Here is a 13,772-nt window from a genome sequence, read left to right as displayed (position 1 = left end):
CACTGAGCCACCCAGGCGCCCTGTTGCACACTTCCTGAGCACTGGCATGGTGCACCAAGGAGAAGTTGAGGCTCCTAGAGACCTTTAAACATAGCCGGAAAAAAACCGAATAGAAAACCACCTCAACCATCTGCCTTCATTTCTACGAAGCTGTACCATAAACTGAAAAGAATTTTACGTCCGCCTTCCCGGTAGTAGCCCCAGGTGTGTGGATCCGTCTTTGTAGGCATAGCTGGGGCTTGCATACTTTGCCTCGCAAAGTCGGGTAGGAGTAGTTTAACAAAAAATTATTGAAACAGTTAAGACATTTTTGCAATTGCAGAGGGAGATTCACATTAACTGTGCAAACTAAAATCATCGTCATTCCAACAAATCAAATACGACCAAGGAAAATAACAATACCAACAAATGGAGACAGTGTGAAGCCACTCAGCACCGTGGTCCTGGATTAATCATGTTGCTCTTTGAGAATTTAAAGCTTTTAATCATGTAGTGCTGTAAGTCTTTGGTTAAAATTCATGGGCACTTTACGGGTTTATTTCGGCCCCCAGGGCCCCTGTATTGTTCACTAAGTACAATGAAAACCTGTTAAGAATAAAGAAGAAAAATTAATGTCAAACTGAATAAAAGAGCTGAAAAGGTCAAAACCTGTTCCTAGGGCCAAGGAATATGCCTGCCCGTGGAAAAGACCACGGAAATCAAAATTAAATGCAGAGCTTAGGCCCATAAATTTGTGGAACTAGCAAAATTGTCTGAAAATTGGCTCTCCAATGACTGTGCATTACAGATACATAATATGCCGGGGAATATATTGTGGGTATACGTGAGCATGTGGATAAGCAAGAAATAAATTTCTATTTTTTCTTGGACTCCAGATACCTTGAATTATCTCTTTAATTATCTGTCCTCAAGAAGGTAGGAGCAGGTTCCCTCAGAAGACCCATGTCTCACCTGGATGTCTAAACCAACCAACAGGCATTATCATTCTGGTATCTGGTGAACACTCACCTTGTAGTTGAAAATAAATATAATGCCGATATAACAAAGAAAATACAATTTTATTATATCATATCAGTTTCAGCGCATCGCCAATTTGTTTTCAAAGAAGACTAATGCTCTATTTTCGCAAATCACTTATCAATAAACTCTAGGATTTAGGATTGTTTAGGGAGGTAGGGTTGGCTATATCAACATCTTGCAAAATAGTCCTAAACATTAAGGTGCACAGGCAGCTCATGTGGTAGAAAAGTGTGTAAAGAGAAAAGAAGAAGTGCCACAAAAACTATTTCTGCAAGTTTATCACCAGCAACTCATGGTCCAGGAGTGAGGCTAAAGTCCTTGAACCGTACTGTAAGGTTCTACCACCCCTGCTTCCCCGGGCCAGTCCCCTGTGGTTGCAGTGGGCTGGGGGCTATCTCAGCCCGCTTCATCATTCTCCCTGCTCACGAAGGGGAGAAGCTCCCTCCACTGGCACGGTTGCTATCCTGGGTAGGCTCGTGGGCATCTAGCTTTCCTCTCTTTCACGCTGGTTTCCTGGGTTTCCAAATCCACTCGTCAACCTGGCAGTGCAAACCCAATCTTTTTAACCAGGGTCCCCAGAGCTTTACCCTGTCCCTATTCTGGGAGAAAAGTCCCAGCCAAGTACCAGTGACCAGGTAGATGCGTAGGTTCCCATGGGTTTAATCAGTTCTGGGTGGAAGGGCCTGCTGGAGCTCAGTGTCGCTGCAGGGGACATGAGTCAGGGGAAAGAAGTTCGCGGGTCGGTGCCCTGCACAGGCCTGGGCAGCCACACGTTGGCGGCAGGATTGCCTCTAACCTGCGGGTCACCTCCAGCCATCCCCCCACCGACACGTCTGTCCTTGAGCGAAGTCCAAGGAACCAAGCCAAGTTCTCCGGTGGTCATAGGCGCAGCAGAGGGCGCGGGGCTGGGGCGGGGGGAGCCTCAGAATGATTCGTCTCAGAAATCCAAGGGGAAGGTTGTGTGCCAGCTGGAAACAGGCTACTTCACCTCTAGAGCCCATCTGAGATTTGTTTTTGAACGTGTGAGCTCACAGATGCACCTCCGCTGACATTTAGTAAGCCAGAGCCCCCCCCCCCCCCCCAAAGTACACTGGATGGGAACCCGAGTCTAGCAGCAAAGACTAGAAAGGAAAGTGAATCTGCTTTGTGGGCGATCCAAAAGATGCCTGTTTTCATTGGAAAATGTTTTAGGATGTCAGCTCGAACGGCACCGCGCTCCTTGGGTAAATGAATCAATCCACGGGCGTGACGATGGCTGTTCGTTATTATTGCTCAAACAGGGAACTTCAAAAGAGTGACGTGATGGGAACAGGAAAAGAATCTGGGGTCCGCTTTCCATTGGAGGGGCTGCCTTCATCAGTGGATGCTGTGAAAAATCAAACAGGCATTTGTTTTGGAAAAAAATAATACATGCAAAATGCACTCCAGCCTCTTCCAAATAAACGGAAGTGTATGTTATCTGGGGCCTTGGGCAAGGGTTCGCAGGTGTTGGCACATTGAAACGGACACATTGTTCAGCAGGGCAGAGACCACCCGCGTGGGGGGGCCTAGCCGGCCCCAGCGAAATTGGTGTTGCCACATTTCCTATAACTTAAAAAGCATGATTGAGGTTTTTGAATATGTACCCTAAATTTCAAGGCGTCTTTCTATTTTTATCTGCAGGAGCAATATTGTGCTTATTGATGGATCTTTTAAGCACTCGGCAGTGTGTGGGCTTATGCAAATGTGATTTTTCAAAGGGGCCTCTGTGAGTGCAGGCGCATTGGTCCCCATCCACTGCGACACCTGGGATAAGTGCACAAGGTGAAATCCGAAGGAGCGCGGATTGAAAGGGCCTCTCCGCTCTCCAGGGACCTATCCCGCAGGATTTTACCATTTCCCAGTCGGGATTTTGCGGGGCATCTCGGAATGAGGGCTCCTTTTAGCTTTTTCCCTTGAAACCTAACCCCATGATTCTCGACACACCCTCCCATTAGTCCTTCCGACGGCATTCACTGCCAACTTACGTGCCCCCAAGAGGCACAGATTCTCCAAAGCAGCTGAGCCTGCCCGTTGGTTTTCTCTACTGTTCAACAGGATGACACGGACAAGCCAGGCAAAACACCAACCAGTCCAGAGGGAGAGACTGAGACACCCAGAACTTAGAAGGAGCCTTTCTGTAGTTCTGTGAATCACTTCCGCCATGAGCATTTTTAACAGATTTGGGGATTTTTAAATGTTTTTTTTTTTAATTGAAGTATAGATGATACAAGATGTTGTGTGGTAATTAGATAAGCCTGGGTGTTAGGCTCTGCTCCCTACAAGTGTGGCTACCATCTGTCACCCTATAACACCATCCCAATACCATCAACTGTATTGCCTAGGATTGTTTTCAAATTACTTATTTTATTTTATAGCATTAAGACTTTTTTTTTTTTTAATTTTTAAATATTTATTTGAGAGAGAGAGAGAGAGAGCAGTGAGGAGGGGCTGGGGGAGAGTGAGTGACAGGATCTCGAGCAGACTCTCCACTGAGTGTGAAGCCTGACACAGGGCTCAGTCTCGTGACCCTGAGATCATGACCAGAGCAGAAGTCAGGAGTTGGACACTTAATAGACTGAGCCACCCACATGCCCCAAGACTTTCTCTTAAGGGCATCTTCGGTTGCGCTGAACAGTTTTTTGTTATTTTATTTATTTATTTTTAAGATTATTTACTTATTCATATGACAGACAGAGATCACAAGCAGGCAGAGCAGCAGGCAGAGAGAGGGGAGGAAGCAGGTTCTCCATGGAGCAGAGAGCCCAATGCGGGGCTCGATCCCAGAACCCCGGGACCATGACCTGAGCCTTTAGCAGAGACTTTAACCCACTGAGCCCCCCAGATGCCCCTTTATTTTTTTTTTTTTGAAGAATTTTTTTTTGAAGAATTTGAAATAAGGAAGTGACCATGATACTCCAGAAGATCACTGTTAGCTTTTGGTATAGAAAAGTTTAGGTTTTATTGCAGTGTAGCTGACGTACAATAAACTGCATGTACTCAAAATGTACAACTTGGTTTTACCACACGCTGTCACCGGTGAGATCATCACTGCGGTTAGGAGCGCACCCCAGAGTCTCCTCAAGTCTCTTTTCAATCAGTCCCTCCTGCCAATCCCAGCATCGCTCAACCCGTCCTCCAATCCGCAACCTTCATCTGCTAAGGAAGCCAGGAAAGTTGTCCCACCAGAATGCCCCGCCTTCTAGATAGATTTGACCGGTTGCTTCTTCTTGGTGCCATTTAGCTCATTCCCCTGTTATGTTTCCAATAAAGTAAAAGGTGCAGTTTACAGGCCTGATAAGTTTGTGTTACGCATTTGGGGCCAAAAACAGCGTACATAATACGTGTTGCATTAAATCAGAGACTCTTAATACCTGCTTGATCCAATTATGTCTATCCTACTTGCTCTGCGACTAACTTTTACGTGTTGTCCTTCTATGAGTCTTAGTTTTTGCTGTTAATGATTTTTTTTTTTACCTAAAAGTTGCACGTAAGAAAATCTAGAAACTTGAACAAGAATATTACTTGGGTTATAATTCTTGGAGTTTTGACATTGTCTCTGTTACCAAATATTTGTGACTCACCCTATTCACTCCTCACTCTGAAAAGAGGCAGCTTAGTGGTGGTTTCTAGTGGCTGTGGATGTGGGTTTGAATTGTGGCCTTCTCGGTGAAAGCAGCGGGGTCTCGGAAAATGCGCTGTTTCGTTCTCTCAGTTTACTTTCCTCACCTGCAAAATTAGAGATTAACCTGTCAGCCCCAGTTCCCAGAAAGGTTGGCTATACAGATCAAAAGAGATAACAGGGGTTGTTTTGAGGGGTTGTTTTGAGAGGAGTGAACTCTTAATCCAATAAAAGTTTTTATTATGCTGATGTTCCTTTGAGATCAGGAGGACTCCTAAGTATTGTCTGGCCCAGAGAAGACAAGGGAGTTCACAGAGCTGGGGAACAGAATGTCATCTCTTAGGCTCCCACCAGACCACACCGTGCAACAGACAATGACATGATATTATTTTCTTTTTTTTTTTTTTTAAAGATTTTATTTATTTAACAGAGAGAGATCACAAGCAGGCAGAGAGAGAGGAGGAAGCAGGCTCCCTGCTGAGCAGAGAGCCCGATGCAGGGATTGATCCCAGGACCCTGAGATCATGACCTGAGCCGAAAGGCAGCGGCTTAACCCACTGAGCCACCCAGGCGCCCCATGATATTATTTTCAAACTAGTCATGACACATTCTTTCTAAAGGGGTTGTGCAAATCTTGGTCCTGATCTGAAATTAGCATCTGTCATCTACTGTCACTCCCAAAATGCAATACGCAGGCCACTCAGGCCAGGGTCTGCATTTCTTCAGCACGGCCCACGTGTCTCTGCTATTGCTCATACCACCTCTTTTATTCTCACAAGATAGAATTTCCTTTCCCTCTGAACCTTAGGCACTTGAACTTTCCTTAGAGATCGTACACATTTTTCATAATATTATTGCTACTTATTTAAGATTTCATTCTCTTGCAGGCAAGGACCGGGTCTCATACATGCTTTAAACATAGCACGTACTCAGCACACAATTGTTGAATTAAATTAAGTGAACTTTCAGTCCCAGTTTGAGTTTCCAGTAAGAGTAATAATACCCTTACTGATTGGCCAGCCCAGCTGTGAGCATTAGACAAAACAGGTCACTTACCAAACAACAGAATTCTGATTAAAACTTGACAAAAAATAAAATGGGTTGTTTATAGTTTAGCTCTTACACTTTTAATAACTGTGAATGCCAAATTTAAATTTGGGGAATTAAACAGCAACTGTCTTTATAATTAGTCATTATTCTAAGGTCTGGATGAGCTAAATACTTAACCTTTAATTGTGTCGCTTTATTAACAATATAAAATCTTTTAATATAGTCCAAAAAAAAAAACGAAGGCAGACCAGTTCAGGCCAGCTGCTCGTGGTTTTATTTGACAGCTGTAAGGTAATGATGACCATTAGCAATGTATAGTCTGGAGAAAGAAATCTGCCAAGATTATTCTCTGGGGACATTAGAGTATACATTTACATGATGTTAATAAGATGCTTCCAGAGGGTCCCATTCTTTATGTCCTCCAAATTATGACAAAGCCAAGTAAACACCATTTCTATAGTGGCCAGATGAGTCTTATGGCTTGTGGACAGGACCATCGGATGTAACCTTTTCTACTGGGTCATAGAATGTGAGGCCACTCAAAGGTCCTGGTCTGAGGCACATGAATCACATGGCGATAGAAGGAACTATAGCTGCCACTTTCCGAAGCTTGGAAGTGGTTCTGACATATTAGGGTTAGTGTTTTTCTAAGTTTCTTTGAGACCATCAGTAGGAGAATGACTTGGGTGGTTCTTGAAAATGCATATCCCTGGGGCCCCAGTGCAAAATACAGAATCCGTGTCTCTGGAATGGGGCCTAGGAATCAGCATTTCCAACAACGTTCCATCAGATTGTGACTGTAACCTATGAGAAGCTCCCTTAGCGTGTCTGAGCTCCACCATCAGGAACACGTGGTAGTGCTGCCCAGGGCTTTGCCTCCCACCACCACGTTCTTTCCTTGGAAGCAACCTTGTGTTGAGTGCTTCAAATGCCCCACGTATGGCTGACCCCCACTTTAGGGGAAACCTAACTGCTTTCTGCTAAACAATGAAGCAAGTTGCCATGGGGTCAATTTGATTGAGTTGTTTAGTGGGCCAGAACAAGCCACTAATCAATAAGCGTGGCCTGATTATTTGGGGCCACGTGAACAATGGAATCAGATGAAGGCCAGGTGATGCAATTACCAGGAACTGACTTCTGACCGTGGATCTGAGTGACTTCAAAGAGGCAGTTACTTTATAAGAGGACCCAGTAGGTTTCTGTCTTCGATCTATATGTATCCCTCTGTCTGAGCCGACCACTGATAAAGGTCTGAGCAAAACTCTATTTTGGCATATTTAGACTATTCAATGCAACTAGTTACCACCAACCTTTGTAATCTTTCTGCCTTTGTTACCTATAATTTCATTATTTTATAAGAGATAGTCATGTCTGCAACATCCAGCAAAAATATTTCCAAACTATTTATTTTTAGGTTCCTTTGAAGGGTCAGTACGTTATATGTGATAGCTTAAGAAGTAAAATGAATACTCAAAATTTCTTTCCCAGTTACCATATCAAAACATCTCTATTTGGGGGCTACCAGCAGATTTGTCAGATACTGAGCACTTGGCGGCTGCTAAAGAAGTCCAGTGATCTGACTATAAAGAATCCTGTGCTCTTTTCAAGACACTCTTCTCTGCATGGAAGATGATGGTGGTCTTTCTGTATGATGGTATTGCCTGTGCTGTGTAGACATGGCAATGGTTGCAGAGAGTCTAGAAACTGGGAACAGATGGATCTCTGTGGACACAGGGGACCAAGTGTTGATGGGTTTAAATCCTCCCCGTGGTCAATCAGTTTAAAATTATTTACCCAGGCACACAATATTTCCCGAAATGGGGTAGGCGCTGAAAGGGAGAAAGAAATTTCAGTTCTTGTTCATGGAGGAAGTTGTAGTTCATTTTTATGATCATATATGACTCTCCTGTGTTGCTAAGAATTTAGTCATCTCATCTCACCTGTACAGAGGTCATTCATTCTGCTACAACTATGTCAATGCGAGAAATCACACATTCCTTTCTGAGATGCACATGTAAGTGGGATAGAATTTCCAAGGCTCTAGCACATAGCAAATAAAACAAACTAAAACCAATGTTCCAACGCAAGACCATGGGAATTGTGATTTTGATCCTTGAACAACAAAGTGACTTTTTTCGTGAAAAATAGGTAATAGTCCTTGAGTAATAAAACTCAGGACGGGACAGAATGGCAACAGTTTTTGAAGATGAATACTTTCATTCCTACACTGGACCTCGTGTGTGTGGATGCCTGTGTGTGTTTACAGTAACATGCTCCCTGGGGAGTTTTTACCTCTTTTAAAAAAGTATTGAGCTATCATAAATACAGAAGAGTATATAAAATGTATATGAAAAGCTTAAAGAATGTCAGTCTCTATTATACATATTAACATAATAATACATTAATATCGATTAGTAATATGTTAGTATCTATTTAACCACCATCAGATTCTGGGATGCTAACATCCTGGAAACCACTTGTCATGCCCACTATCCAACCCCAATAACCATTAATGTGATTTTTTTGGTGATATATATGTATGTAGGTTTATAGACAAACTTTTAAAAATGTATATATAACACAGTTTTTTTTTTAAGATTTTATTTATTTATTTGAGAGAGAGACAGTGAGAGAGAACATGAGTGAGGAGAAGGTCAGAGGGAGAAGCAGACTTCCCATGGAGCTGGGAGTCCGATGTGGGACTCGATCCTGGGACTCCAGGATCATGACCCGAGCCGAATGCAGTCGTCCAACCAACTGAGCCATCCAGGCGCCCAGTATATAACACAGTTTTCAGGGGTCGCCAAGACCACCCTCACTTTTGACACCAGCTCTAAACTAACAGGTCCCCCAAACCAACCTCAGGTTCCATAATTTGTTGGAAGAATATAAAGAACTCACTATATACCTTGCTATACTCACAGCTATGGTTTATCACAGTAAAAGGATGGAAAAATAGCCAAGGAAAGCAGCACATGGAGTGGGGTCCAGGAAGACTCCATGGGCACTGCCTTCAGGGGTCTCCTCCCAGTGAAGTTGTGTGAACAGGGTCTACTTCTCCCAGAGATGCCATGGAACAATATGTACACAGGCTTGCCAACCACAGAAGCCCATCCAAGCCTTGGTGTCCAATTTTTATTGGAACTTAGTCACATAAACATGGTTGATCATCTGCTGGGCTGACCTTCATCTCCAGCTCCTCCAGAAGTTGAGGTGATAGTCCATGATCCAAGGCCCCCCTGTGCCATAAATCATGTAAATCACATTGGCCTCCTGATAAACAATAACACTCTCATCAGGCAGGATATTCTAAAGGCTAATAAATTATCTACCAAGAGGAAAGGGGAAAGGGCAGACCTCTCTTTGAGCAAGATTAATCCTTTTCTACACATATATGAATATATATATTATCTGTGTATATATATAATATATATATTCATTAAAAATATAGTTTGTTTCCATTTTTGAACATCATATAGATGCTTCATATAAATCATTTTATGTATACTTATGTATTGTCTTTTGCTTCTTTGTGTTCTATTTATTCCATACTGTGTTAATGTTCTAGATATTTTTATCAAATATAAAGGAGAGTCTTGAAGTCTTGTCAAAAGGTAGAAAGTAGATTTGATAAGTAACTAGAGTACAGCAATGAAGCCAGCCTAGAACTTTCTACACAGATGGTTAAGGACTCCATTTTCTCATGAGGCTGCCCTTCATGGTCAGCAATGAGGGAGCTAGATGACCCCAGAATGAAATACAGTCATTTTTATTTTAATAAAATCTATCACTCACCTATCTATACTGAATAACCTTAATTATTAGGGTCAACAAAGATGAAATCAAGCACATCATAAGCCAGGGGTCAATACTTTTTTTTTAAAAGACGAGATATTAAATGTTTTAAATTTTGTAGACCATACCCTCTCTCTTCCAGCTTCTCATCTCTGCCATTGTAGAATGAAGGCAGCCACAGAAAACAGGTAAATAAAATGTGTGTGGCTGTGTTCCAGTAAAACTTTATTAATGGAAACTGAAATTTAAATTTTGTATAATTTTCACATACCATGAGATATTATTTTTCTTTTGATTTTTTCAACCATTTAATAAGGTAAAACCATTTGTAGCTCATGAGTCCTATAAAAACTGGCAGCAGGGTGGATTTGGCCCACGGGCTCTATCTAGTTTGCCAATCCCTGGCCTAGGCCAATGGATTCAAGGTTTCTAGAACTGGGTTCAGGTTTTCTATTTATATTAGCATACTCCTTATTTCTCACTAATTCAGCAATCTTACACCCCTAACAGCCACAAAAACAAAATATAATGCATCTAAAACATTTTAGAACCTAATTTGTATTGCTTGACTGAAAATGATGTTACACATAGGAAATGGGTTGTAGTAAGCATTGGACTAGAACAACTAGCTAATGTTCTAGATTTTACAACATAAGAAACCAGATCAAGCAGATTCCCACAATAATTTCTGATATTAAGTCACTAGATAGAATTTCAGTGGCAGAAGGGCACTAATCTTCTTCCTGCCCTCCGATTGAATTGATACGGATCGAATAAAAGGTAAACGTCAGACAGCAAAATCCCCAAGGTAATATAGACAAACTCTAGTAACAATCTTGTCAGCACAGGTGTGACAGAAATTAGAAATCAATTAATGCAGCACCATCATTTTACTCTGAGAATTGAAGAGGTCCCCCACCACTAAATTTCACTTGTGCTTTCACTTTAGGTCGGTGAGCACAATGAACAACTTATAATGGCAAATAACTCAAAATTCATCTTGCTTAATTGTTATACATTGCTTTTACTGCAACTTTATTTTTTAACAAAAAAAGAAGTGTTTTTTTAAAAGTATGTCAACATGAAATATCTTTCCCAAATTCAAGAACTGAACTTAATCACTTTTCTTTTTTTTCATCATTAGGTCAACCGGAATAAAGAAAAGAGTGACCCAGCCAAGCAGGTAAGAGCTTCCCTCTTCTGTAGGCTTAAGAGACTGCCTGAAGACACCTGCCAAAGGTAGTGATGGTGTTTTAATCACATGAGTTTGGTTATCTGATTTTTGCTTTTCATGCTTTCTGATAGATGAACAGTTCTGAGGTTACTCTTTGGATTTTTCTCTTCTGGGTTTTGTTTACTCTTGAGTCCGGTCCTTTGTCTCTTTGGATCCCATTTATATCAAAGCCTGCCTGTTGTTGGATATTGACATTCTCGTATGACTAACTGATTTCACAGTCCTATACCACTATTGGTTTATTTCGTCACAAGTTGTTTCGTTTCCTTGAAACATTGGCTTCTTTTTAAAAAAACATTTTGAATAAGGTTATTGGAAGGATGTTTAGACAATTAGGCCTATGGGTATAGTTTTTGGTTGGAAGCAGTCGATGATCCTCCAACTCTATCACTCCTGAATTGACAAAACAGCACGCTATGCCCAATGGCTGCCAGCATCACAATGACCTGTTCATACCACTCAGCAAGGCTTAGGCAGAAAGAGCTCGTACCTATTTTTTCTCTTCTGTGATTTCAGGTATCAAAATAATAATATCCAAATTTGAAAGAATAATTAATTTTCCTTAAGTGACTTAACACAGCTGTGCTTTCTTGCCTGCAAAATACCTGGTGAAGATTTATGCGCTGTCCATTTCGCAAGACAGCCCAGAAGATACACAGAAGCTAATCAACCGTTCTCAAGTCATGCTCACAGAAGAGCTATTTAGAATTCTTTTCCTTTTTCTCTTGGGTTTTTAAATATCATTTCAATTGAATACTGAGGACCATAGATTCAGAAACATTGTACTGATAAATGATTTCCATTAATAGCATTTTTATTCATTAGAGCTTTTTAATTTGTTTTTGGTTTTGTTGATTTTATGCTTATGTTTTTTAATGTTTTCAATACATTCCATTTTTCTGTTTCTTTTCAATGTTTTAATCCAATTACCAGCCCCGTAAACAAGCATTTGCCACATCTACCGTAGATGCACTGAACTGTGAATGGAAGTGATTTCTGATTACAGACAGGCTAATTTTCAAGGGACAAGAGGAACAAAATGCAGTGAACTGAATAAAAGAATAATGGAAAATACCTTGTTAGGTGACATATGGCACAGATTTAGAGCACAGATGGGAAAGGAAAAAGTTACTTAATCCTAAAATACATATGTATTACATGGATCGGAGTTGTGATGTGGATCATATATGATCTCTTGGTTATGGGAGAAAATATATTTTACACATTTTATTGCTCAGCGGTGTTCATTAATATTAGGATTAGCCTCTCTAATTGAGAGGGTGACAAAAAACAATTTAGAGCCTGTCAAACCCTAGAGTTTTGTTAAGAGAGCCAAAGGCAAAGGCCATTAGGCATGAATGTCTCCAGGGTATCTGAATTTTCTGTTTCTTTTTTTTTTTTAAGACTTTATTTATTTATTTGACAGACAGAGATCACAAGCAGGCAGAGAAGCAGGCAGAGAGAGAGGAGAGGAGGCAGGCTCCCTGCGGAGCAGAGAGCCCGATGTGGGGCTCGATCCCAGGACCCTGGGATCATGACCTGAGCCGAAGGCAGAGGCTTTAACCCACTGAGCCACCCAGGTGCCCCTGAATTTTCCGTTTCTTATCCTTCTCCCTCTTTCTTGGTCTCCTTTTCCACCCCTTTTTAGGATTTCTATTTTCACGGCCCCCTACTCTTCCAAAAAAGAAAAACTTCCTGCACCTAGAGGAATAATTAATAACGTCTTGGGGACTTATTCTCTGTTACAATTTTCGCATATTGCCTAGCATTCATGCCTTGGAGTGAAGGGGGAAAGCACTGACAGTGGAGAATTGCGATGGTTTAAATATGAGCCAAAGATGGGTGGACATCCTAGGATGTAAAAGGACTATCCCAGGTCCCCTAGCATCATGGGGCTCTCAATACAAAGTGGGTTACTCCTCCATGAATGTGAGGGCTAACCATGATTATTTATCGGATTTGGAGTCATAACAAAGTGAGTTTGGAATGGATGCAGCTGTTTCTTACCATGGATATGAATGATGGAGGGGAGGGGGGTGGAAAGCTCTTTAAACTGGCAGAAGGGGGGCACCTAGGTGGCTCAGTGGGTTAAAGCCTCTGCGTTCGGCTCAGGTCATGATCCCAGGGTCCTGGGATCGAGCCCCACATCGGGCTCTCTGCTCAGCGGGGAGCCTGCTTCCCCCCTCTCTCTGCCTGCCTATCTCTGTCTGTCAAATAAATAAATAAAATCTTTAAACTGGCAGAGGGTTCGGTAAAGTAAAAATCACAAATAATGAGTGCTTTGTCAGATTAGGCCACCTTCCATCACAGGAATAGAATGTATTGCTCTGAAGCTCCTAAATCAGAGAAACAAGGTGCATAGGCTCCAAAGTCTCTCAAGAAAACTAACAGGCACCTAGTATTCATAGCACTGGAAGCTGCTTCACTGAGCTCTTAACCACCGTGAATTAAGATTCTTACGCAGTGATGAATTCTCTTTGGTCACAGCAAAGCCAACAAAGACAGAAGGCTAAATACAAGTGACCACCAGAGACCAAAATATCAATTTCTTAGCAGGAAAGAAGGGCTTGAAAGGATTTTCAGGACAAGTTAAATGTAGTAGTAGAAAGCAGGTAAACTCTTCATTTGCTGGATGCATAGCATAGATTTGATGAGCCTTGGGGAACGGGGTATCCAGAGGTAGATAGACCAGCTCAGACTTTGGCCCTGCATTCCTCTTCTCAGAGGCCAAAAGAAACTGGATTAAACCCCTGTCTTCTGATGGTTTTATGTAGTAGAGTCTGATTCTACTTAGTAATACAGCTTAACACATTTCTTTCCGTTCTTTAGGCAAACATTAAATCATAAAACTTTGCACAGTATTTAAAAGACATTTAGCTGCCAAATGATGAATAAAATGGGTGATTTAGACACTAGAATCCAAAGCTTGATGTCACTTTTATCATCTCATTTCATTATATACTATAAAATACGGGGCTGTAACTTATAATGACAATGACAATCACACACAATATATTCTGTAGATTCACTGCT

General features: G+C 41.6%; 1 protein-coding gene across 1 annotated transcript in view; it reads left to right on the top strand.

The window, feature by feature from the left end:
- Positions 1 to 13,772, top strand: part of CELF2 (CUGBP Elav-like family member 2) — an 815,373-nt gene that overhangs the window by 189,521 nt on the left and 612,080 nt on the right. Inside the window, exon 2 of the mRNA XM_082738883.1 lies at positions 10,650 to 10,688. The gene's annotated coding sequence lies outside the window, so the exon portion shown is untranslated. The remainder of the gene's footprint in view (positions 1 to 10,649; positions 10,689 to 13,772) is intronic.

The sequence above is a fragment of the Mustela nivalis genome (genome assembly GCF_964662115.1).
Source record: "Mustela nivalis genome assembly, chromosome: 7".
Lineage (NCBI taxonomy): Eukaryota > Metazoa > Chordata > Mammalia > Carnivora > Mustelidae > Mustela > Mustela nivalis.
This window is presented reverse-complemented; position numbering and strand designations above follow the sequence as displayed.